A 27,671-nucleotide genomic window follows, 5' to 3' on the forward strand; every position below is an offset into this window, starting at 1 on the left:
ATGGCTATCATGTATTTTAAAGGCACTCCAAAGGAATGCAATTAATTCTTGTTAAAGTATTATTTTTGTTGGAAAAGAAATATGTTTATCTTGGATTGAGTTCTCTATAGTTACTATTAGTAGTATGCATGTTAGTTTAGAAATGAAAGTTTATTCTGCATATGAATTCTAAAAATAAAAGAATCAGTCTATTTCCTATACCTCTAAGATTAAATTTAAATAATAAAACATTGATTGCTGTCAAATTTAATTATTTCTATCATTTATATAGACGCTGTTTAAATTATTAAATTTTGTAGATTACTTAATAACAGAAAAATAAAAATCTAAAGTTAAATGGTCTACCTATTTTATATAATGCCTTTTTATATAGTTGTTGAATATATTTAATTCTCTGTTAATTACTATATATATATATATATATATATATATATATATATATATATATATAATATATATTATATATAAAAAGAAACAAATTGAAATACATTAAAAAGAATTTTAAAAAAAATATAGCAAATAAAAAAATAAATAAAAAAAACTTGGTATAGGGGACTCGACCCCTGTGGATTTTCCCATAGGGCGCCCCCCCCCTCCGCACCAATGGGTGGCGACCCACAGCGATGGCGCCATCAAGGCTACGGGCTGCGCCTCATAGCGGCGGCCAAGACTGCCACTGTAGGACGCGTCCCGCAGGCTCGGCGGTGGTCGTCCTGTCGAGAGCCCATCCCTTTGGCCTCCACCTCCCTTTCACACCGCCGCCTTCCCAAACCCTCTCCGCCATTCCTCTTCCGATCGGCTCCCTGCAACATCAAGGTAAAAATAAAACCCTAACCCAGTGGGGTTAGGGTATCAAAATAAAATTATAATAAAAGGGAATAAATGAAAGGGTATTTTTATATTGTCTTTAAATTAGGTTTCCATGTTATAATGTAATTAAGTTTTGAGGGGAGACATATTTGAGAAAATAAATATTTACATATGTATATGTGTTTATGAGAATATATATATATATATATAATTGAATAAGATTTATAATGGGAGTATTCATTAAGTGATTATTTAGCCCAATGGATTAGTTTGGAAATTACATGAATTAATCTATAACATTATTATTATCACATTGGGATATGTATAAGTGAGAAGTACTCTTATTAGCTATTTAATCTGGGAATTGTTTAGGAAAGCATTATACACCATTTAGTAAATTATTTTAAAGAAGATGGACTCTTTTTCTTCTTGTAGTGTTTAACTTGTTTAAATCTAAACCAAGAGGTAATGAGAATAGTGAATTTTATAAGAATAATGAACTTATAATATTTAATATTTGATAAAGGAAAATATGACAACTTGATTTAAGATATATAACTATGCTCTAGAGATCTTAATGTGTTTTATTTTAATAATTAACAACACATTTTAATTAAATATTTATCTTAAGAGAAAATTTGAAGTGGCATAAATTATTTTCTCTACAATAAGATGGACTAAATCCTGCGAACGCTGTTAACCCAAAGTGGAGTCTTTCATCAGATAAATTAATTAACTTAATGATGTTTGGCACCTTAATTTCATCTACTCAATTAGGAAATATTAATGAAATGAAATAGTAATAGTGTTGACATTTATTAAATAATTGATATCAAACCCAGTAATTATATTAATGTCTGTTTAGTAGATATGGATCAAATTAAGTACTGATAAGCGCAACTGAAATGAAAAGAACTTTTGAGAGAATTTAATAATACCCTCATGAAATTTATTTGCTCCACTGGATAATAGAAATTATCGTAATTGTTATGTTAGTATTTAATATCAATTAATAATTCGTTTGGAACAACATGTTAAGTTGTCACAACTATTTAAGCAATGGTTGCATGTACTTTTAGTGTTTTAAAAAAAAAAAATTGTTGTCTGTGTTTTTCCCAAAAGTTTGGGCATGACATAGTATAACCAAATCCATAAAGTTGCTAAAGCTGGAGCTGGATGGGTCCTCGGCAAAGGTGACAAAATCAGGTTCTGGGAGGATGTCTGGATTAAAGATGAACCTATCTTTAACCATGACTGCAGTCAATTCATTGATGAATGCAAAAGAAGGTATGGGCCTATGGTTTGTAATTACTAGAAGGAGAATAAATGGGTGAGGCTTAATGCTTTTTATGTTGGGTTTTTGGGGCTTCAGCGGGATCTGTTGTCCTTTTCTGTTAATAAAGATTTTGATGATGTGTTTCTTTGGAAGATTAATCCCAAGGGTAACTTCACTATTGCTTTTGCCTACAATAATACTTTCACTCAGATCAGTAACCCTATATGGACTAAAATATGGAATAGAGTTCTTATTCCTAAAGTTAACATGTTTTTTTGGCTTGCAGTTTGTTATCACTGTTTAAAAATTGGGTTTTCCTTTCCCATAATTGGCTATGATTTTGAAATTTTGAATAAGACATGCTAGCAATTGCTTCAGCGTTGTGTTAGGTCTTAAGGGTTTAAGGTTTTTAGTTTTAAAATCACTCAATGTGTTATCAAAAACCCTCTGGTTTCTATTTCTTCGTTACTTTATCCACTTAAGTAATTGGTCTCAGGTTCATCGAAAGTGTCCCCCCTTGTCATTTGCCTAGGCAGTCATTTGAATTAATCCTAAAATTTTATGCCTTATATATATTTCCCCCATATTGTTGTTGGGCCCAGTAAATTGTGCACATCTCTCAGGAAGATCTATGGTTTTCGCTATTTTGCTAGGCGAAGTTACGCGTAGTTTAAGACCCGCGAAATGGCAAAAAGGCTTTGCGTTCAAAATGGCGATTTTGGTAAGGTTTAAAGAGGTCTCATCTTGCCCAAGATCCAATAGCTGGCGTTATTTTGTAGCCTGAACTTACAAGCAAAATACCTTTCATGAAATGGTGAAATCGTTTGGTGGGACCCTACATGCAAGGATTTTCTAAGTGACTAAAAGGCGATCAGGTCCCATTTGATCCGACGGTTCGCACTATTTTGTAGGATGAAAATACTCGACAGTTATCTTTCGCAAAATGGCGAAATGATGTGGCACTCCAAGTAGACAGTCTAGCTGGTCTAGAAAGTGAGTGAGATGGTTGCACGTGGCAGAGACTACAATAGTCAGTGAGGCGGGTCCGAAGGGTTAAGAGAAGGTGGGTCCCAGAGGTGAGTCATGCTGCAGGCTAAGAGGTGACCTGGCAGATGCAAGTGGTAAAAATTAATTGGAACCAAATGTTTTCTCTTGGCAAATGAAAGACTGACATGTCAGCTCTGAAAGTGACTAGATGCCAGGTGTTTGAGGTTGAGGCAGAGGGCCCACGTCTGCCAGAGTCTATTTAGATGGTTAAGCACCGAGCAAGTAGAAAATAATCCAACGGCCCACGTGAATTTGCAAGGGTAAGATGCTCGTGCTTTATACTCTGCAAAATGGCAAAAAGGTTTTTCGTCCCCAAAGGCAGATAAAACATAAGGTTAAAAGAGGATCGACTTTGTTTTGATCCAACGGTTGGTGCTATTTCACGGTTGCGAGATGCTTGAAGGATATGCTTCCCGAAATAGCGAAAGTAATAGAGGTTTGTCCAAGTGTCAGGCTAGATGGTGACGTGTCGGTGGCCACGTGGTTTCAGAAGAAGCTGAGGGCCTGCCAAGGTGTAATCGGCGGTAAAAGGGAGAGACACGTGGCCAACACGGAACTAGGCTCGAATGGTTTTCTAAAACCAATGGTTGAGTGCCACATGGTAATCAATAACCAATGAAAGGTGGCATAAGAAAAGCAAGCATAAAGGGCTCCCCTTAAAGGATGGTCATCTCCAATCTAATCCAACGCTTTGCATTGTTTTGTAGCCCGAAGTTGATAGATGTTTAAGCTTTGTGAAATAGTGAAAGACCGCTCGCAGTTAAGGTAAAGGCACGGTTAGTAAAGATGTCTACGGTCCCGGTGAGAATTAAAGGCCAAGAAATTAGAATTCCATCTAACGTCTGGTGCTATTTCACGAAGGAGAAGTGCTCTAAAGATAAAGTCTGTGAAATGGCGAAAAGGAGGTGGGGCCCAGTGCGAAGGTAAAACTATTAAGTCAGTATAATGGTCGATCAAGTTTCTTTTGATCGGACGGTTGGCATGATTTCACTTATCAAAATTGCCTGAAGGTTATGCTTCGAGAAATAGGGAAAAGTGAAAGGAAAGAATTACAGGAACTTTGTGGCCTATTGGAGCAAAAAATATGAATTCTCTCATGAATTCAATTCTGAAGGGATGGCCAAAGCATGCGGAATCAATGTTGCAGTTAAGACAGTGGGTACCATATATGATCTTTTGATTGAGAAAAGGTATCATTTAGAAGAATTGTTACAAAAGAGGAGATATAGAGCTTTTGTCTTTAGATACAAAACGAGTCAATTCAATTGCAGAGAAGATTCCTCTGAGCTAAAATCAGGTTTTCTTGTACTCTTATGTGGTGATTGCTTTATAGTGTTTTAACTAAGGTCTTGATTCATCACTGAACCATTTAGGGGTAGTTTTTTTTTATTGCTTGCATTTTCAAATGGAACCTAAGAGAGAGTTTTCCCAGAAGGTTAATTATCAGGAGAGGGCCATTTGTGATGATTTTCTTGAGCAGTTGATGTTGTCAACTAACCAAGCCTCAAAAGTAAAAGAGCTAGTGCCTAAAGCTCCTCGTTTGAAGATAGGAGAAGGGCTATATGACAAGGGCAATTGGTTGAGAGATCCACAAGTTGGATTGTCTGGGTTGGAGTTATTTAAGGTTGGATTTGGAATGAGGAATTCTCTGGCAACACAAAATAGCATCTGGGAGTTAGATGTAGGGAAGTTGGTAGTCCCAGGGGTATTCATGGACATGGATCTATTGACCCAAATTGCAATTAATTATGATCTAGTCACAAGAATCATTTGGGATATAAATGGAAAAGCCCTTATTGAGATTAATACTGAAGAGTTCAGAAGTGCCTTTGGGCTCAATGAGTTTACAAATTTTCTTGAACCCATAAATTTCAAATCATTAGCCCAAGTGTACGGTGCATAGAGAAATCACCTTAGGAGTGGACCTCTTAAGTAATTTTTTGTGAAGATAGGTGGGTTGACAGTTGTAGGACCCAACACAAAAGAGCCCTTCTCATTGAATATATTCACCCTTAGGGCTAAGGGAATGTATTGGTCACTCTACCAAGTTTTGGGAGAAGATGCTGAAGCAAATATTCCAATCACTACTTGTTAATGATTGCTCAGATTTTAAATCCTTCCCTTGTAGTAACATTTGATTATGCTTCTTTCATTTCTAATGCTATCCATGAAGGGTTAGTAGGAATAAAAAATGGGAAGGTGGATAGGCCTTTCGAATGGTACTCACTCCTTATGCACCTATTTCTATTCAAAGGTGGTGATTACTTTGCCAGTGGACTGGACCTTATCAAAGAGAAGGAAGGAGAAAAGATGCCAGTACAACTATGGAGTACTGTCTTGTCATGGGATAGAGAGGATGCTAGCTTCTTGAAGTTTGATAAATATTTTGCATCCAAGATTAGGACTCTCCTCTGCTCAGAGAACCCAAGAAACCCCAAGGTTCTTTCAAAATTTATTAGACCAAAAGAATTTGTAGAAAATATAAAGATTGTTCATAATTAGGGTGACATTTATCTGTACCCAGTCTCAACTATTTTCAAATTTTTTGGTTTTAAAGGAACTCCATTCTTGTTTCCCTATCAAGTCCCTCTCAAAGTGGGAATTGCAGAGGCCCTTAGACAGATTGGTAGTGTACAAGAGGCAGAGCTGACAGGCAGGGGTAAAGTGACTATTTTCCCTACGGTTACCATAGCCCATCAATTTATAATAACCAAGGGGGGTTGGAATTGTTTTGAAGACTTTCTCAAACTCTATCATTTGTCAACTACAATATCTAGGTGTGCAGATCCTGAAGACTTTTTCAATGGCATATTTAGAAAGAGGATATTGTGCAGAGGAAGACCCCATCAGTTTCAGTTTCCTGAGGACCTCATTAGAAATGAATTTGATTTGGATGAGCAAGAACTGAGGAAAGAAAAATGAGTGGCTTATAAAAAAGCCTTAGACTTTGTGCATCAGTTTGATGCCAGCTATGACCCATTGTCTAGCTTTTTCCCTCTGGAGGAGAAAATAAAGTTTTTAATTGTTTGCTTTGAGGATGTGATGTAGACCTTGAAGGAAAAAAGAGAAGTTGTGATTAAAAGCAACCCTAAAAAGGAAAGAATGATTATAAGAAGGTCTACCTCCACCAAAGCAATCCCTCCTGGTGACTACACCCTGCACAAGAAATCTAGTTATAGTGTGTTGATGCCTACAACAAGGGAGCCCTCTACCTCCAAAGGAAAGAGGAAGATACAAGATGTTATCGACATCCAAGAGAGCCCTAAGAAGCAGAGAGTAGGAAAAGAAATACCATCTGATACACCTTTGTACTCTCCATCCCAATCCCCTATCCACATAGGAGATGAGCAAGCAGCAGCTGAGCAACTTTTACAGTTGGGCAGTTTAGGGGAGATTGCCTACACATATGATGAGGTAGAGGAAGGAATGTCAGAAGAACCCCTTGTTGCTGAAATGAATTTTACTACCACTGAACTTCAAAGGCCAGGAGTTGGATCCTAAGATAAAGCAAGCCAGTGATGACTTCTTGGCTGACAACAATTTTTTCACTTCAGGAGCATTTATGCAGTTTGTATGGAAACAAAACATAGATAAATACAATACAAGATGTGAGAAAAGAAAAGGTGAGTAGCCTAGCAAAGATCTAGCTCTGGTAGAGGAAGAAATAAAATAGGAAATGATGGAAGAATTTAAGACCATCACTCCTGAGCAAGGAAGAGACCTGGTGGCACAAGCTAGAGTGCTTATTCTCCTTGAGTGGGACATAGAAGATGCCCTAGTACTCGAGGTAGTAAGGAAAGAAACTAAGCCCGTGGAGGGAATCACTTTTAGCAAGGATAATGCTACACTCATCATGTGGTCTCTCAAGAGAGATGAGAGTAAGAAAAGAAAAGATACCCAAGGGTCAAGCTACCTTGGTAGAATGATAGTAAAGAGAGTGCAGAGCACAGGGGTGGTAGAAGCTACTAGCACTATGTTAGAGATTGCAAAATTCAGTGTTGCAGTAGCAGAAAAGGAGGCCAAGGAGAAAGCAGACCTCCAAGTCAAGTTGGAGACAATTCTGAAGGCCTATAACAGTCTTAAGGAAGAGGTAAGAGGTAGAGATAGCATCATTGCTAAGCTGCAAAGCCAGTTGATAGGACAATACCATCAAGGTGAGTCTTCAACACTGATGATCTCCTCTTCTCTTGCAAGACCTCCACCTAGCAATCCTATCATTGAGTTCCCACCATCTCCAGCACCCTCTAGCTCCCAGATGATTGAAATTTCTCCTCAAGAGCTAGAGAATTTGAAATAGGCTCAGGCCCTGTATGCCAAGAAATATGAGGATAAAGTAAGAGCTACTATTTCAAGTTTTGCGGATACAATGAGTGCCTAATTTCTATACAATAATATAAGAAAGATTTTGGAAATGAGGAATGAGCTCAATGGAGATAAAGTCATTCTGACACCTATTTTTGACAAATGGAGGCCTAGAGAGCAGGACTTGGAGTCTATTTGTGCATCTTATGATGAAGCAGGGGCCAATCTTGTCATCAAATCCACTTGTGATACCACCACAGATCTAGTGAAATTAGCAGAAGGGGTGGATAATGCTGATAGGAAAATTAACTTGTACAAAAAGGAGTATACTGATCAGGTTTTTGAGTTGCTCCCAAGAGTTTTTGCTAGCCCAGATCAACTGAAGGACAAACAAGTGTGGCTCAAGGAATTAGAGGCCAAATTGTCAACCAGGATTAAAGGCATTGTTGATCTAGATGATGCTTCCTTCTTTGTTGTGACAATTCAGGAGATAGAGAAAATCAAGTCTCATTATGGTTTTCTCAATTCAGAAGTCAACAAAATGAGAAATTCCTGGAAAAGGTTGACCAAGGCTAAGACAAAAGTGATTGATTTCAGGTGGCCAACTGATGATGTGTATAATGAATGGACAACAAAATATTCCATCCAGGATGTAGAGTAGTTAGAGGGGGCTCCTGAGCAGTTAGAAGAGGTTGCAACGGAATAGCAAGTTGAAGTAGCTGCAGAGGTCGAAAAGGACTTGTAACCGTTTTTGCAAAAGTTTTTGTAACTTCTTCTTGAGAAGCAACAATTGTAACAAATTCTCCTAGGAAAGTTCGAAGCTATGTGCATCCATATTGTTATAAATGAATACCAGGACTAGTGAAAAAAGGATTGCAAAGAAATGTAAGAAAACGCTACAGAAATTTATCTGAGCTTTTCTAAGTGTAATGGAGAATATTCAAAAGTTTTTGTAATACTTTTCTTGAAAATATATCAATATACAGACCATCGGTTTTGAGTAAAACTTTGTGTCGTCTTCAAATGTGCTTGCAGTTGTTTATTGTTTCATTCTGAAAATCCAAGGTTATTTTGTTTGTATGGGGATTGTAAGGCAATTTTCAATAGATGTGCTCGCTAGCTTTTCTCTTTAGGAGGGGAATTAAATATGCAAGGATCGCCTCTACCAGTAAATTTTTCATAGGATATTTTGAATCTTGATGAGCATAGTTTGATTTGGTGTGCATAAATTCTCATGTATGTCAGGCATATATAGGGATTAACAGAAGCCGAGCCAATGGGATGTGTAGAGATATTTTGTTTGAGGAGTATTGTTTGAATTTAGATGACTCTGTGACCTTGGATAAGGCACTAGTATAGATCAAGGTTATCTATTGCACGTTTTGTAGATCAAAATACTGAATATGAGTATAATTTTCATTCCTTTGTTTTAGTTGGTTTCAAGGTTATTAGATCCACTGGTTTTCCGGACTGGTTTGTTGTGGATTTATCTTTTGAAAGTGTGAATTTAGTTCACAAAGGTATACCCGCCTGGACTCTGAGTAAGTCCGAAGTGTAGAAGGTTAAATCAAACCTTGTCATATGTTGTCCTAAGAGTTTCCTTCCCTTTAATATCTCTTTTGCATAGAGTTTAAATCATTTTATTATAAGGATGTTGAGGTGAATCTGATTTTGAAGACAACATAGTTCATAGAAGGATTCTTACTATTGACAACCTAGCCCGTAGAGGCTCCATGCTTCCTAATAGATATGAGTTATGTCAGAAGGAGGAAGAATCAGTGGATTATTTGTTCATCCATTGCTCCTTCACTTGGGAAATCTGGAGTAAATTTTGGGAGAAATAGAAAGTTGATTGAGTTATGCATAATAGTCTCAAGGAAGTTGTCTGGCAATGGATCTTTCCCACCAAATACCCTCTCATCAAGATTCTCTGTTCCTTGATCCTTCCCATGACTTGTTGGTATATATGGAAGGAGAGAAATAATAGAATCTTTAGGGAGGCTAAATGCACATCTCAGGTGGTTTTTGAAAAAATTTGCAGGACGATAAAAGAAAACATTAATACTCCTCACAGAAATAACAAGTAATGGATTTCTTCTAACATGAATGACATTGAGAAGGGTATCCTTACTGAATGGAATTTGGTTAACAAGGTGTGCAAATTTGATAATAATATTAGGAGAGAAAATGTTGTCTAGATATTTCCCTGTTATGATTAGGTCAAGGTGAATTTTGATGGGGCTGCCAAAGGCAATCCTGGGAAGTCTGGAGGGGGAGAAGTTATCAGAAACTCTCATGGTGTTTGTATTGCTGCTATTGCTTCTCCCTTTGGAATTCAAAACAATCACATTGCTAAAGCTCAGGCTATGTTGAAATGTCTCCAGCTTGCTCAAGGTTTTGAAATTTAAAAAAAAATGGCTGGAAGGGGATTCCCTCAATATTATTCAGGCTATTAAAGGTTCTAACTCCCCCTCTTGGAATATATTCAACATTATTGAAAATGCCAAAAAGTTTTTAAAAGACTATGATAGTGTCTTCATCTCCCATACGCTTAGGGAAGGTAATAAAGTTGCTGACCTTCTAGCTAATGAGGGGGTTTATTTAGAGGAGGACGCTAAATATATCAGAGAAGCCAACTACAAAAAGGATGTCAAAGCACAATTATTATATGATCGTGTCAATGGCTCAAGTTAATTTTATCATGACCCCTTTAGGTTCGGATACCAAAGGCAGAGATTGGGGGTATGTGAAGTGTCAGCTGAGGATTTTTTTAAGGCATCATTATTATGATCAATGGTGTGATGGGGCTAATCATAATAAGTGCTAGAGTGTCATGACCATCATTAAATACTCCTTCAAAATCAAGAAAAGCACCCTATTTTTTGAACCCAGCATTCTGTTCAAGAGTTCGTGTTTAAGTTTTGGTCTTCAGTTTGTGAGCATTTTGTGCACTATTGATAACCTCAACCTAAATTTCAACATGGGAGGTAACCTTAACAGGAATGAGCCCTCTGGTTGCGAAAACTGGAAAAGTGAGCAGAAAGTTTGGAGGAGGCTCCATCGATATGGTTTCACAGACTACATGGAGAAATTGCATGGCACCAAAAGCCAGTTTCACATGGCTTTGCAAAGGGATGGAACAACAACAAAGTTACTCTCTTTGGGGAGACCTAGAAGGTCAATGAAGACTTAGTGGTGGAAGTCACGGGATTACAGAAGGAAGGCACCAAGTTCTACAGAGACCGAAAGTTTGCAGCTGAAGTTATTAAAAATTTCCCTAAAACTGATGATGAGAAGGTTCAGCTCATCAAGAAAGACAATGTTTCATACTACCTCCCTCATCAAGTAAAGTCCTTCTGGTAGAAGATGTTAAGGGTTTTGATGAATTCTTAACTGTTGATGGTAGATTCACGAAGGTTTATAACTATCATTTTGCTATTCTTAACCATTTCTGCCATGGGGTTAAGATCTCTTTGCCTTTCTATTTAGCTTCTTCCCTGAATGAGATTTTGGCTGACCATGCCAAAAAACTCAATTCCTATCCTACAGCACATCAAGGGCTCATTATGCTTATTTATGAACACTTGAAGAAAAATGCTAGGGTTAGTAAGGATGATCATTTGGTGGCAAATGCACATATTTCAGATAGTCATGTTGATTCTGAGTCCGATGATAATTTGTCAAATGCTCCTCTCCATAAAAAAGGAAGAGTTGATGATGTTGATAAAGAGGACATGGATGTTGAAGCTAGTATGGAGGAGGAATAGGGGAAGGAGGCTGATTATGAAGCAGAGAGTGAGAATAAAGAGGAAGTTGGAGATGAGGAGGAGGTGAAAAGAAAGTTTTTGTTGAAAAGCCAGCCTCAAACCCTATTGCATCAAATAGTAGGAATGTTGCCTAGAATTCCATGGAGGAAGCTAACCCTAATTCTGTGAGCTGTGAGCAGGGAAGGGAAACAACGAACTCTATTTTGAACGCAGCCAGAAATAGCATGCTAGAATCCTTCAATTTCCAAAAATGGGTAATAGAAAATATTACCAGTATTCAAAGTAAACAGAGGGATTTGGAGTATAAGATTTAGGATTTGATTAAGGATGCCAATACTAGGAAAAAGGATGTGGAGGTGGATAACAGTGAGGTAGAGGATGAAATTGAAATGCAGGATTGGTCAGAAAAAGATCTGATAAAGGGAGACTTGAAACATTTGGAAGATGTAATCAGAATTGTCAAAGATAAAGTTGAGGTTGAAAATGAAGCCATCATCAATCAAGTTGCTAAAACTGACAAGGCTTTGAAGAATTTCATGAATCACAGTCTTGAGGTCTTGAGGGTTTTGTCTTAGAATATGAATGCCCTAGTGGATTGTCTGGAGAGGAACCATCAGAACAAAGAGATGGTAATCATTGATGATATGCTGACCTCCAGCTCTACTCCCCAAACTTCCAGGTGTAGAACTAGGCAGATGACTTGTGATTTGGAGATAAAGACTAAAGACATTCATCTGAAGTAGGAGAACAAAGACTTGAGAGAAGCCGCCAAGGCTATGATGATGTCGGTCAAGGACGCTGAAGAGTCCATAAAAGTTTTTATTTGAAATGTAATCTGGTCTTTGTTCGTCAATCTCTCGTTGGCTTTGTGTTGTCCTTTTTCCTAGCTGTTGTGTTTTTTGCTGGTCTTTTGCAGCTTTTCTATCTTTGTCCTATTTTCTCTTGTTTCTTTCATGCCTATCTTTTCATATTGTAAGCGGATTTCAAGTCCCTTAAAACTTGATTTTCCTTAATCAAAAAAATAAAGGGAAGTAGTGAGTACTTTCCTTGAGATTTGGAAGATAAGGTCACTCTGTGTTGTCATTATTCATACAACATCCCATGCAACCCAAGGAGCTTGTTACTATTACTATCCCTTCATAAGCTGACTTATCAACAACCCACAAGTTGGCACTCGATAAGGTGACAAACAAGGAAAGAACACAAAGATGGTATGGTATTCCCATACCTATATGCAAAACATAACTTCCCTAGATTATTACATACTTCACCATACCATGGGTACACAAAGAAAGTATTGGTTATTTACAACACAAAACAAATGCAATGATTCTAGATATTCACATTTATAGGGAGTAATTTTCCTATAACAATGTCATTTCTTAAAGAGAGAAATTTCATTACTTTTCACATGAATAAACAAAATTAATATCACTTTTCCAATTACAAATACTCATAGCATCAATGATAATTTTATTTCCAAAATAACATTTCTAACAGCTCACTTTGCTTTACATAATATGAAACTAAACACCCAATTCATACTTGGTAATAACTTCATTTTAATTTTCACATGACATCACACTATTTCATAACAAACATACAAAATAACATATTCATGTCACATCTCATTGTTGGCATTTGCATGAAGATTGCATTAATGATATGATATGTTGTCATTCATGTCAATTAACTAGTAATGATATTGATGATATTGTTGTTATTGTTGATATTGTTTTGTAATCGGTAGGAAGAACTTTGTGAAGAATATTGTAAACCAGTATGTAAGTTTGTGAGTTGAACCGGTAACTGGTGTAAAAGGTTACCCCATATCTATGTTATGTAACCAATAAACCCTACTAGTTATTTTTGTTAAACTCTAACTGATTAAGGTTGTTGAATTGGTTGTGTTGGTTTATGATCTGATGTTGAGCGGTAATGATGGTGACACATAAGGTCATTGTATGAACACAAGTTCAATTGTTTTGGCGTGTTTGTTTGTCTAGGGAATGAGCACAATGTATTGCATCTAATGCAAAGAACATGATGAGTTACTGAGCTTGATGAAGTGGTAATCAAGGAGTGGTTGAGGTTTTCTTGATTGATGTGAAGAGATTGCTATGTAATCCAATGGTCATACTTGTACCGACTTGTTTATAATCTCGATGAGAGGATTAGGTTTTTGTTGTGTTACTGACCTAATTGATTTGTATTTAAGGTCAATGAAGTTGTTTTGTTTAGTGTTTGCAAGAGTTGGTAGAAATTAGTTGAGTGTGTGGTTGTCAAACCGGAGAATGAGTCTGTTGTTTGAGTAAAGGCATATAGAAGCTTAAATGGATCTAATCAAGCAAGTGTAGTGCTATTCAGATAGATCAAGCAAACTCCTGTTGTTTTTTAACAATTACAATAGAATTGAAATCCCCTAACCAGGTAAGCTCTAACAAGATTCGTTACTTACTAAATCCTCTAACAAGGTGGTCCATTAGATTGGATTTTCAAATCCTCTACTGAGGTTACTCCTTACAAGGTATTTGCTTCTAACAAGGCATTTGTAGTCAATCCCTTAACCGGGTGTTTCCTAACAGGATCAGTTCTTAACGGGACTTTTGTAAAAGCTTTAACAGGTTTGGCTCCTAATAGGGTTAACTTTAGAAAAGTTTAGATATTATCTTATGAGTCCCATCTCACTATGGTTTTTACCTATTTGGGTTTCCACGTCAAAAATACTTGTGTAATGTGGTGATTTTTTTTGTGGTTATGATCTTATGGTTGATTTGATTAACTACTTAACTATTTTTGATAAGGCATGATAACCGAAAGCATAGAGGAATGAAGTATGTTGACATATGATAAAGCATTTGGATGTTTACTAGTTTATTGTTGTGTGCTAAATTATTGTAAGAGTCAACCGATATTCTTATGAGTATTGATCTTGACAGTGATATTTCATTGATAAGTCTACTTTATGTGTTTGAGATTGAGTTTGTGAAAGTTTGTATCAGTTTTTCTATTTACTGATTCACCCCCCCCCCCTCTTAGTAATCTACCAGATAATTATTCTTTCACCGTACCATCAATTAGTATCAGAGCTTCTCAATTCCTCTAAGGTCTAAGTCTAACAACTTGAGGAAAAGATCTCTAGATCATGATGAAGAATGAAGGTCCGAAGTTTAACACAGAAAACTATAGGATATGGAGTGACAGAATGAAGATTTACATCAAGAGTCTGGGAAGTCGGTATTGGGATCATGTAGATACTAAGTATATTGCACCTACTGGGACCCTGACTAATTATCAGAATAAAGAACAACATGAAAATCATCAAGCATTAGAGGCTAATATCAGTCTCATGTCTGATGTTGAATATGTAGATGTTCATGATCTTGAAACTACATATGAGGTATGGAAAAAACTTGAAGAGATTTATAGAGGTGATGAACATGTTAAGATTGCTAAAGAGGAGTGTCTAAGAGGAAAGTTTCATGACATGAGGATGTTGAAGATGAGAATATCCAGTAGTATGGTCAAAGGATAAAAGAGATAGTTGGTGAAATTAAGAGTGCAGGAGGGAAACTGGAAGATGCCACAGTAATCAGTAAGGTACTGAGAACCCTGTTACCAGTCTATGCTATACGAGTTGTAGCTATTCAGGAGCTGAAGTCCATTGACAAAACTAAGATAACTCTTGACTCCATCATTGGCAAGCTTACTGCTTTTGAATTAAACGGTTATGATGGTAGTGTACAGAAATCTGAGTCTACATTTAGCACTTATGTTTATAACCCATCTGTGAGAAAAAGTAGAGATACTGGTCATGTTTATGAATCTAGATCCAGCAGAGATGCTGATGATGAAGATAGTTTAGTGGGGCTTGAAGCATTGTTGGCAAAGCAGTTTCCTAGAGGCACTAGTAAATATAGAGGTAAATTACCTTTAAAATGTTTTGCATGCAACAAGATTGGTCATATAGTAGCTAACTATCCTAATGGTGAAAATGAACACAAGAGAGATAAATTCAAGAAGTATAAGGGTAAAGGAAAGAGAGATTGTCTTATTTCTATTGATAGTGGTATCACTAATGAAGAATATGATGGTGATGCTAGTGAATATATTCCGTTTGTAGCTATTAAGGAAGAGATATCAGACTAGAAGGCATTAGTATCCAGGATGGATAACTCTAATGATTGGATCATTGATAGTGGTTGTTCACATCATATGACCGGTGATCAAAGCAAATTTCTTTCCTTGAAAGAATTTGATGGCGGTGTTGTTAGATTTGGCAACGACTCACCTTGCATGGTTAAAGGTATAGGAGTTATTTCTCTTAATGGGAAGAGCAGTGCAGATGATGTCTATTGGGTTGAAGGTTTCAAGCACAATCTTTTGAGTGTGGCACAACTCACTGAAAAAGGATACCCACTGGAGTTTAAAAATGGTATGTGCAAAATCTTTGACAACAAAGGTGAATTTATTGTAACCGGGAAACAAACTAAATGTAACCTGTTTCATCTTAATTCTAAAGTTAGCAACTACTTTATTGCAAAAATAGATGATAGTTGGCTTTGGCATAGGAGATTTTGTCATATAAACTTTGATAACATTTTTAAAGTGAGTAAGTCCAAGACAGTGAGAGGTTTGCCTCAGTTAGACAAACCAGTTAATTCTCTTTGCAAAGAACGTCAATTAGGAAAGATGACTTCTTGAAGTTTCAAAAGAAAATCTTTTTCAGTGGAGAACTTGTTAGATTTGGTTCATATAGATCTTTGTGGACCAATAAGAACAAAAATCATTCAAGGTGACAGATATTTTATGATTCTCACTGATGATTGCTCAAGGATGATGTGGGTCACATTCTTGAAAGATAAGAGTGAAGCTTTTGGTAAGTTCAAGGCATTCAGGGCCTTAGATGAGAAAGAGAGTAGTAAGAAGACAAAATGTCTAAGGATAGATCAAGGTGGTGAATTTACTTCTAAGGAATTCACTAGGCACTATGAAGAGAATGGTATCAAACGGACGCTTTCTACACCTAGGACACGACAGTAGAATGGTATTGCAGAAAGGAACAACCGGTCAGTTGTTGAAGCTGCTAGGACAATGTTGATATAAGGAGGTATAGAGAAAACCTTTTGGAGAGAAGCTACCAACACATCTGTCTACATAATGAACTGGGTTCTGGTAAAGAGAGGTAAGGAAAAGACTCCTTACGAATATTGGTATGGAAGATCACCTGATGTTAGCTATTTTAAGATATTTGGAAGCAAATTTTTAATTAAGAGAGGTGATTACATTAGCAAATTTGAGGCTAAGAGTGATGAAGGCATATTTCTTGGCTATTCTACCAAGAGTAAGGCCTACAAAAGTTTTAACAACTGGACACAGAGAATTGTTAAGATTGTTGATGTTCGAGTGGATGAATTTCCTAAAGTCTTAGAAGGAACCACAATCACAATCCTAAGAAGATTATTGGAGATAAGGATGCTAGAGTACTAACCAGAAGAAGAATCAGAGAGAACTATTGCATGATCTCCACCATTGAACCAAGAACTGCTAAGGCAGCATTTGGTGATGATCATTGGGTTAAATCTATGGAGGAGGAGTTGGATCAAATTGAGAAGAACAACACTTGGACCCTAGTACCCCTACCGGTAAATAAGAATGTTATAGGTACTAAATGGGTATATAGGAACAAGTTGAATGAAGATGGTGTTGTAGTACACAACAAGGCAAGATTAGTTTGCAATGGTTATGCGCAAGAAGAAGGAGAACATTATGGTGAAACTTTTGCACCAGTAGCAAGACTAGAAGGTGTTAGAACTTTACTTGCATTTGCAACCCATAAGAAGTTCAAGGTATATCAGATGGATTTTAAGTTTGTATTTTTGAATGGGATATTGGAAGAAGAGGTATACATAGAGAAGCCAAATGGTTATGCTTTGAATAATGAGAAAGACATGGTATGCAGATTGCATAAGGCTTTATATGGATTAAAGCAGGCACCCAGAGCATGGTATGAAAGGCTTCATACACATCAAATGAAGATAGGCTTTCTAAGTACAAGTGATGATAGTAACATCTATCTCAAGTCTAAAGGAGATAAAATACTAGTCAGTGAAGTATTTGTTGATGATATTATATTTGGAGGTAATGATGTCATGAGCAACAATTTTGCAGATGAAATGAAAAATGAGTTTGAAATGTCTTTAATAGGGGAAATAAAAAATTTGATAGGCTTGTATGAAGTGTAGGGTCCACCCTTGACTTGACTTGTTTTGACTAGAGTTAACTTTTAATTCATTCATGATAGACATTATTGTTCATAGGCTATTTCAGATGATTTATATGATGTTGATACTATCGTTATTGATTGTGTGATCTATTAGACACTATATACTTATTATGTGATTGACTATCAAAAGACTATATTGATCATGTGATTTGATGAGCATAAGAGTTGATGGATTTTATATGTTGTATTATAATCATGAATTATACTAATCATGCACTTGATGATGTTTTTATGTATTGACCATATTTAATGATTATCTATGATGAGTTGAGCTTATGGTGTGTTTGATTGTTGTATGATTGTCTTCAGGATAGAGACAATGCCACATCACTCATTGTGAGTAGGATGTGTTGTTGCGATTCTCTCACCCTTGTCTGTTATAATATATATATATATATATATATATATATATATATATATATATATATATATATATATATATATATATATATATATATATATATATATATATATATATATATATATATATATATATATATATATATATATATATATATATATATATATATATATATATATATATATGTTGTATCGTTGCTTTGTGGATGCAGGATTTGCAGGTACTAGACACCGACTCCACCTGGCTCCACAAGTCTGAGCGCATCTTTAAATCCCAATGGTATGTGGTTCGGAGTTGACATAGGTTCCCCTCACATACTCTAGGTCTAAGTTGCTCACTATGAGTTGTCAACGTCTTGGCGCAATTCGCTACGTCAGTTAGTAAGCTTGATTTCTCCTGTGTTGTGAGTATGTTAGTATTGGTTGGTTAATCCTATTATGTTGAGGTTGATTGATTTATTGATGCGAGATTAAATGGTTAATAATATTTATTTTAATTATTTTGATTAATAGTGATTTGATTATTTGATTATCTATTGTTTAATTTAATTTATTGGATTCTTGCCTTTTTGGTTATTTAATTATTTGATATTTAAATATTTATTTATTTTAATGATGATTTGATATTTATTTAATATTTATTGTTTAGCTTATGTTGTGGTTTTATATTTATTTGTGATTTGACCTTTTAATGGTATTTAATTGTTTATTTATTTATTTAATCGCCTATGGTTTAATATTTATTTGGTATTTAATGTTGATATGGTTCTTTAATTCATTTATGAACCTTTGGTTTATTTAATTTAATTTGCCCCATTTGATTTATTTAATTGTGGCTCGTGTTTTATTTATTAGTTGACTTTTATATTAAGTGGGTTGTATAAATACACTTTATAATAAAATGATAAAACATTCCCACCTAATTGTAAAAGCATGATTTATATTTATCTTACCTACCCTCTTCTCTTATTGGTTGAATTTGAAAAGGGAGGTAAAATTATATTATATGGTGGGGTTGGTAAAATATATTATAGATTGGAATATTTTGATTGTCCGAGATTGAGGCTAGGGTTTTTGGTTAATGTTTGTCTTTTTATTTTCTTTCCCGTGAAGTTTTTTGGGTTGGCTTCTTCTTTTGCAAAAATATTCTGTACAAGAGTTTCCTTTGGGTTTTGGCTTGGATTGTTGCTAGAGTTTCTTGGTTTGGCTTTTGGATTTGGTTAGAGCTCTACCTCAACTTTCATCCATCACTCAGAGTGCAAGTTGGGTTCCTCGTCTTTTGTTTACTTTCAGCCTTGAAATTTTTGTATGTTCCGTGTCTGAAAATGTCTTCCGGGAGCTAGGGATGAAATATTTGGTTTATTATAGTTTTCAGGTTTATATATGGTGGAGGAAACTTTATATTATATGGGTTTTTGTATAGTTATGTTGGAGAAATATTTAGTCTCCTATATGTTGTTGTTCACGGTATTGAAAAGTTTGGTTTCATGGCTGCTTGTTGTGAGATCCTATATCATTGTCTGGATCATGTGATTGGTGTTTTGTTTGATGTAGCATTGGCCTTATCTATTGTTGGTAGAGTTACCTGTGTATTTCAGACTCAGAAGAAGTCTCTGTGAATGAGTTCTGGGTCTCCCAGCTATGGATGTGTTTTGGAATTCCTCTCTATATATTTTATTAAATTTTATTATATTTATTTCTTCTTACTTGTTGGTTCTGGGCGACTCTATGTATATGTTTTATGAAGCCTTATGTTTTCAAGTTTGATTTTTAATCTTTGTCGAAAGTTCTATTTTTTCCGTCCTATTTATACAAAAGCATTGATTCTGCATTTGTGATGTCCTTTCATCCATCTGCATTGTCCTACTATGCATTTGCGTTGTCTGTTATTGCATTTGCGTTGTCCTTCAGTGTATATGCATTGTCTTTTGGGAAAAAATATTATCCTTATCTGCACAAGCGCTAAACTATTTAACACAAGCGCTAACCCATAATGCATAAGTGCTAACCTGTAAAGCAAAAGCAATGTTTTGCCTGTCTTTGGTGTTTTCACTGTTTTCCCAGTCAGATTTGGATTTTTGAGTTTCGTTTCATTCTAGAGGCTTTTGGGGATTTTTGCAGACGTTTTCCAGCTACTGTTATTTATCATTTTGATGTGATTTTATGTTTTTTATGTTGCAACATTCTTGACTTATTTATTGTTGAAGATTTGAGTCTTTTCTTATATTGAGATGTTGCAATGGAAAAATGGTATTGTTGTGGAGACAGCAAGATGTTATTGCTATGGAGACAGCAATATAGTGTTGTTGTGGAGACAACAAGATTATATTGTTGTGGAGATGGCAGAATTGATATATTTTATTGATGGAATTTTTTCTTATATGATATGGATTTCCACATTGAGGTTCATATTGCTTTTTAATGGATTTAAGCCCTTTGCGCTCTTTAGCTATGGTTTTCCTTGTTTGTTTTATCTGTTATTGGGCTGCATGATGAAGTTATGGATCTTTTCTTGGAATTTGAATTAAGAGCCTCTTATGATTTATTGTTGGGCCATGTTAGGAGGAGTGGGCTTCCTTGTGATGACTGAGGTCATGAGAGATAGGCTTGCATGAGGTTCCTTGTAAGGATGCATGAAGGCTAGACCACCAAGGCACATTGGAGTTTTCTATTATTTGTAAACAAGTAATAACATTAATAATGAATTAATTGGAATGGGTAATTAGATCTCATTAAAACAAGATAATTAATAGTTTGAGCCTCATGGTTGATTCCTAGGGAGGATGTTTTAGGATAAGCATGAGAAGGCCATGAAGACGGTAAGTTAAATCTCCCTTGATTCTCTCATGGGTAGAAATGGCTCCACATGTCTATCGAGGTTATGTCATGAAGAGTTGTGTATTGGCAATATTATGGGGGAGGATACCATGTGATGACACTCTGCTCCTACATGTGTCCTTTGCTTGAGATGTATTGATGTCATGTTGATTTGTGCGCCTTTGGGAGTTTTCTACTTGGGTTATCTTGTGATGGTTCTTGCTTGAGTGTCCTTGTATTGTTTAGTCTCTCTGGTTTTGAGTGTCAGCCTAGATGTAGAGTATGTGTTGGGACCTTGTGTCATCTCCTAGCACGGGGGTGGTTCCTTTGGTTCCACATGGTCGGGTGGTTGGTGCTTTTAAACCATTGGGATGTTCCTATCTTTGGATTCTTCTTGCGTAAATGAGGATGCTTCTTCAAATTGTTCATGGATAATAATTGCAGCAAGATTGTAAATGATGATGTGATTTACATAATGAAATTCTTATGTAATGGTTGTAAAAGAAACCATGTTTATGAGAAATGACTATGGTGTTCTAGTTGTAGTGATAACTTTGGTTATGGTAGATTATTGTAATGATGAACCTTGAGTTGTAATGTAACACATTTATATTAAATGAAATGGATGCATGAGATGTGGATAAGTAATATGGTTTGGAATTAAAAGATGCAATTTGTATTCTTGATGAGTCATGTTAAAAGGAAATAGTATAAATGTTATGATAATGGTATTAGACTTAAATGGTGTCTTTAACTAATGCATTAAGTGGAATATATGTTATGCCTTGGTAGGATGTATGAGCATGAGTAATATTGGAAGGTATATTAGGACATGTTTATGTTTGGTGATTAAAGTTTTTGGAAGTATAGTATCATACTTCGTATATAGTGATCTAATAGTAGGATTGAAATATTATAATGCTTGGGATGTAAATGAATGTTCCTTATGAAAATATGGTATGGATGTTCTTAATGAATGAATTACTAATCTTATTAATGGAAATTACTAGTAAGTGTATGGATAGATGGTAAAATGAATGCTTGTCTTTTAGGAAAGGAATAGAATGTATCATGTGTTATGGTTTAAGATTATATCTCCTTTTGGTGGATGCTAATAGTTGTTATGGAATTAGGATATTGTATCTTAGTTGTCTTGAGACGAATTTGTGTGGTTACTTAATTTGTAATAAGATGATGGTTGGTTAATTAATATAGTGTAAGAGATTTTATGAGAATTAAATGGTCTACATTAAATGTTTAAAGAGACTTTGTGATTATTGTCTTATGTACTTTAGGAATCCTGATGAAGTAATAGACATGCTAGGAGTATAGAATCATAAATGACTATGTGGAAGTTAATCGTAAATGGAAATTATGCTAATGCAATGTAAGGGTTAATCTTGGTATGTGAATGGTGATGATCATAGTCGAAGGTTGGTTATGGTAATAGGAACATTTGGACTTGGTGTATGAAATGAACCTAAGAGAAAAAAAGGGAAATAGCTATACATTGAAAGATAGAATCTCATATCAAATGAAAGATTAAGTAGGTTGTATATCATGAGTGTTAGATATTTCTAAATTGTACATATGTGTGTATAATGATGGAGATTATGAGGTATTGATCTGGAAGAAAGTAAATGCTTATTGCTTGTGTAGGTAGACCAAGTAATTGTGTTGAGATACCCTAGGGAGTTAGTAGTAATGATTTATTGTATTTCATTTGTGTAATTGTTTGACTAGCTTGAGTGAATTATTCTATGTTCATAATACTTAAATGTTGTTGTGTGCTCACTGCATTGCTTAAGTGATGTTATGTGTTGTATTGTTAAATAAATAAATAAAAATTAAATTAGTGTGTATTTAGTTATATTTATCTAGGGTATTTTGGCGGGCATTACATGGAGAATGATATTTTCATTACACGCTCTAAGTATGTGAAAGAGGTTTTGAAGACATTTGGCATGAGTGACTGTAAACTAGTTGGGACACCAGTGGTTACAGGTTGCAAGTTGTTTAAGGAAGATGAATCTAAGTCTGTTGATGAGAAGGAATACAAGTCAATGATTGTCAAATTGCACTATGGTGTTCACAGTAGACCGGACATAGCCCATGTGGTTGGCATAGTTGCTAGATTCTAGAAAAATCCTAAGGAAACACATCATATAGTAACTAAGAGAATTTTTAGATACCTGAAAGGTACTGTTGACTATGGATTATGGTACCCATATGGAGGAAACATTGATTTAAAGGTATACACAGATACTGATTGGGTAGGAAATATTGATGACTGTAAAAGCACAATTGGTGGAGTATTTTTTCTTGGAGGAAGGCTTGTTTCATGGAGTAGTAAAAAGTAGAGTTGTACTTCACAATCTACTGCTAAAGCAGAGTATGTTGCAGCTTATATGAATTGCACATAGATTATTTGGATGAGGTACATTTTGGAAGGTTTTAAGATGAAGATTTCAGGAACCTATAAAGATTTTATGTGATAATACAAGTGTCATAAATATTTCAAAGAATCATGTTTTGCACGCATGAACCAAGCACATTGAATTGAAGTATCATTTCTTGAGGGAAAAAGTTTAGAGTAAAGATGTTATCTTAGAGCATGTTTCTACCAAGGAGCAGCTTGTAGATATTTTTACCAAACCTCTGCCTAAGACTACTTTTGAGTATCATAGAATTCAATTAGGGGTTGTCCCTCTTCATGAGGTTAGTTGAGCATGATGTTGAACTGCATCAGTCCATGAATCGATTGCAGAATTTTACAAGGATCGGTGTAGAAGTGGATGTATTCCACAGGGGGAGCATCAAGTTGTTGTATGTTGTTGATGTACAGTGAAAATTTGACATTACATGTTTTAATTTCAATTTGGCATTGTTGTCAAAGGGGGAGAAGAATTATATGATTATGAGAAGGAAAACCAGTGACAGACAGAAGATAGAGAGAGCATGTGAATACTTGGCAATGTAAACCAGGATTCCTATTCGCAATCACAGCAAGCAAGCAATGGTGTTGATATTTGTATTGTCATCAATGCCAAAGGGGGAGATTGTTGGCATTTGCATGAAGATTGCATTAATGATATGTTATGTTGTCATTGATGTCAATTAACTGGTAATGACATTGTTGATATTGTTGTTATTGATGATATTATTTTTTAACTGGTAGGAAGAACTTTGTGAAGGATATTTTAAACTGGTATGTAAGTTTGTGAGTTGAACCGATAACCAGTGTAAAAGGTCAAACCCTATCTATGCTATCTAGCTGGTAAACCCTACCAGTTGTTTTTGGTAAACCCTAACTGATTAAGGTTGTTGAACTGGTTATGTTAGTTTGTGATCTGATGTTGAGTGGTAATGATGGTGACACGTAAGGTCATTGTATGAAGACAAGTTCAATTTTTTTGGCACATTTGTTTTTCTAGGGAATGAGCAAAGTGTATTGCATCTAATGCAAAGTGTGTGATGAGTTACTGAGCTCGATGAAGTGGTAATCAAGGAGTGGTTGAATTTTTCTTGATTGATGTGAAGAGATTGCTATGTAACCCAACGGTCATACTTGTACCGACTTGTTTGTAATCTGGATGAGAGGATTAGGTTTTTGTTGTGTTACCGACCTAATTGATTTGTATTTAAGGTTGATGAAGTTGTTTTGTTTAGTGTTGGTAAGAGTTGGCAGAAATTAGTTGAGTGTGTGGTTGCCAAATTGGAGAATGAGTCTGCAGTTTGAGTAAAGGCAGATAGAAGCTTAAATGGATCTGATCAAGCAAGTGTAGTGCTATTCAAACAAATCAAGCAAACTCCTATTGTTTTCTAACAATTACAGTAGAATTGAAATCCCCTAACTGGGTAAGCTCTAACATGCTTAGTTACTTATTAAATCCTCTAACAAGGTGGTCCATTAGATTGGATTTTCAAATCCTCTACTGAGGTTACTCCTTACAGGGTATTTTCTTCTAACAAGGCATTTGTAGTCAATCCCTTAACTGGGTGATTCCTAACAGGATCGGTTCTTAATAGGACTTTTGTAAAAGCTTTAACAGACTTGGCTCCTAACAGGGCAAACTTCAGAAGAGTTCAGATATTATCTTGTGAGTCCCATCTCACCGTGGTTTTTACCTATTTGGGTTTCCATGTCAAAAATACTTATGTCATGTGGTGAATGTTTTTGTGGTTATGATCTTATGGTTGATCTGATTAACTACTTAACTATTTCTGATAAGGCATGATAACTGGAAGCATTGAGGAATGAACTATGTTGACATATGATAAAACATTTGGATGTTTACAAGTTTAATATTGTTTACCATTAAATTATTGTAACAGTCAACTGGTATTCTTATGCGTATTGATCTTGACAGTGATATTTCATTGATAATTTTACTTTGTGTATTTGAGATTGAGTTTAGGAATGTTTGTATCAGTTTTTCTATTTACTGATTCAACCCCCCCCCCCCCCCCTCTTTGTAATCTACTGGATATTTATTCTTTCATCATACCATCACTCACATAGCATTAACATTAAAAAAATATCATAAACTGAACAATATAAGAAGATCCATCATTCATTAACATGTTATATCATCAACCATTTTACCAAAATTTCATAAATACACACACCTTTCTAAGTTCCAATTACGAGAAGGTAATAACATCATTGGTCAACATTTTTTCGTGATCAAAGACAACATTCATATTTTACCCAAAGCACGAGGATATCTTACAAAGTTAAAGACATTCATCTTTCCAAATCAAACAATGACATCAAAGGATGAATTTTTATTTCATAAAAATAACTTTTAGCATACAATGCATCACCCTTACCTCACATTCATCACTTGTTCTACAACATGATATACTAATTTAATCTTTCATGGTATATTCTAATATTATCCATGCCAAAATTACATCCATCTAATTTATTCATTTGTAGAATCATGAATGCAATTGGGAACTTAGGTCCTTAACCAAAGATTGGCTTAAATCAAACACTTCTTTTATACATATCAGATCATATTCATAAATAAAAACTCAAAGATTCAAATTTATACAAACTAAACCACCAATTAGTATCCTTATTAATTCATATATTCAGATATGTGTGTGTGTGTGCATGCATATAAATATGTTGGCATTTGATTGAAGATTACATTGATGTATTATTGTGTTGTCACTGATGTCAATTGTAACTGGTAATGGAAGTTGTTATGCAACTGGTAGTTGAGCAAGTGAAGGGAACCGGTATTACTCTAGAAGTAGTGAGATCAGCTGGTAACCCTACCTGTTGATGTGCCAAACCCTAACCAATGGAGCTTGGTGAATTGGTTGTATTGATTTATGATCAATGGTAATCAGTAATGATTATGCCACGTATGTGTTGGCATTATGTGAGCCGGTATGAGGACATGATGACATTGTATCTTGTCATTGATGTAACTATGCTAAAGAAGAGAGAACCAGTATGTTACCAAGAACTGGTATATGTGAGAATCGGTAAAACATTGTGAACCAGTATATGTGCCAAAGTGAAGCAGTGTGTTTGTTCAAGGTGAACCAGCATGTTGATATGGGAACCGGTACATGGAAGCTTTGTATGACTATCGGTTGGTAGTCTCAACTTCAGGGTTTTTGGTTGAAGTGCTCCAAGCTTGTGTGACTCAACTGGTGACTTTGTGTGATGAGTTAGCATTGTAACGAAGAACAAATCATGTTACCACATCAGCCTTGTGTGCGTGAAGGATCTTGCATGAAGGAGAGTGTTCCTATCTACCTCAAGAATGTGCGAAGTCTGTAAACAGTGAAAATGCATGATGGGTTATCAACCGCCATGAAAGCGGTGGAAAACAAATGATGGATAATGTCTTGAGATTGGTTCAAGACTGTTGCATTTAATGCAATGTGCTCAATGGTCAGGATTGAACCATTTGAATTGCTTAACCTAATAGGTTTAGGGTTTAGGGTTTATTCTACTGACCTATCCGTTTCCTATAAGGTCGATGTTGTGCTTCTTTTTGAGGTTCTTGGAAAAAGTTGTGTGTGTGTATCCAAGAGAAGAGATACATGATTCTTGCCAAACTAGAGGAGAGAAGTGATACCTGTAGAGTGTAAGTGCAGAAGGTGAAGAGGAGCTAAAGTGGATCTGCATTGGCATTGAGTGTTGTTACTAGATCATTGTAATACCTGTTGATCTCTAACCACTTCAACAGTTGGGAAATCCCTTAACAGGATAGCTTTAATCGGCTTACTATAAATCCTTTAACAAGGTGACTCAAAACCATTGAGTTCTTGAAATCCTCTAACAAGGTAACCTTTAACAGGGTTTAACCCTTAACCGGGTATTCTAGCCATCCCTTAACCGGGTGATCCCTAACAGGATCGGTTCCTAATAGAACCTATTGTAACAGTCTTTAACCAGACAAGGCTCCTAATAGAGCAGACTTCTAAAGAGTTCAAAAATAGCTTGTGGGTATTCATCCCCACTGTGGTTTTTTCCAGTTGGGTTTCCACGTGAAAAATCTGTGTGTCATGTGTGGTGTTATCCATGTGATGGTTTAAGTGATTTGTGTCTGAAGGTAAATCATGTTGATCTAGCTATTTATATATCTTTGATGATAGATTACATGTTCATGCACTAGGGTGAAATGGAAATGAAGTATTATATTGTATGAAAAGATAAGTGTCAACTAGTTTATGCTTGTCTTAGTTATTCTAGGTTTTGCCAGTTGTACTCTGTTTAAGACCGGTGTTACTGTTTGTCTGCCAAAGCACAGTGTCTACTAAAAAACTAGTTTAGGATTGTGTTTTTGTCTATGCTGATTCACCCCCCCCCTCTTCCCCTCTTAGTTGTGGTTTGGTACTATCTGTTCATCATTGAGTTATCAATTGGTATCAGAGCATCCTCCAGGTCCTCTATGTTATAAGCTTAACCACTTGAGGAAAAGATCCTAGTCTAATGATGAAGAGGGAAGGTCCAAAGTTCAACAGAGATAATTTTAGT

The sequence above is a fragment of the Cryptomeria japonica genome, chromosome 8 (genome assembly GCF_030272615.1).
Source record: "Cryptomeria japonica chromosome 8, Sugi_1.0, whole genome shotgun sequence".
Classification (NCBI taxonomy): Eukaryota; Viridiplantae; Streptophyta; class Pinopsida; order Cupressales; family Cupressaceae; genus Cryptomeria; species Cryptomeria japonica.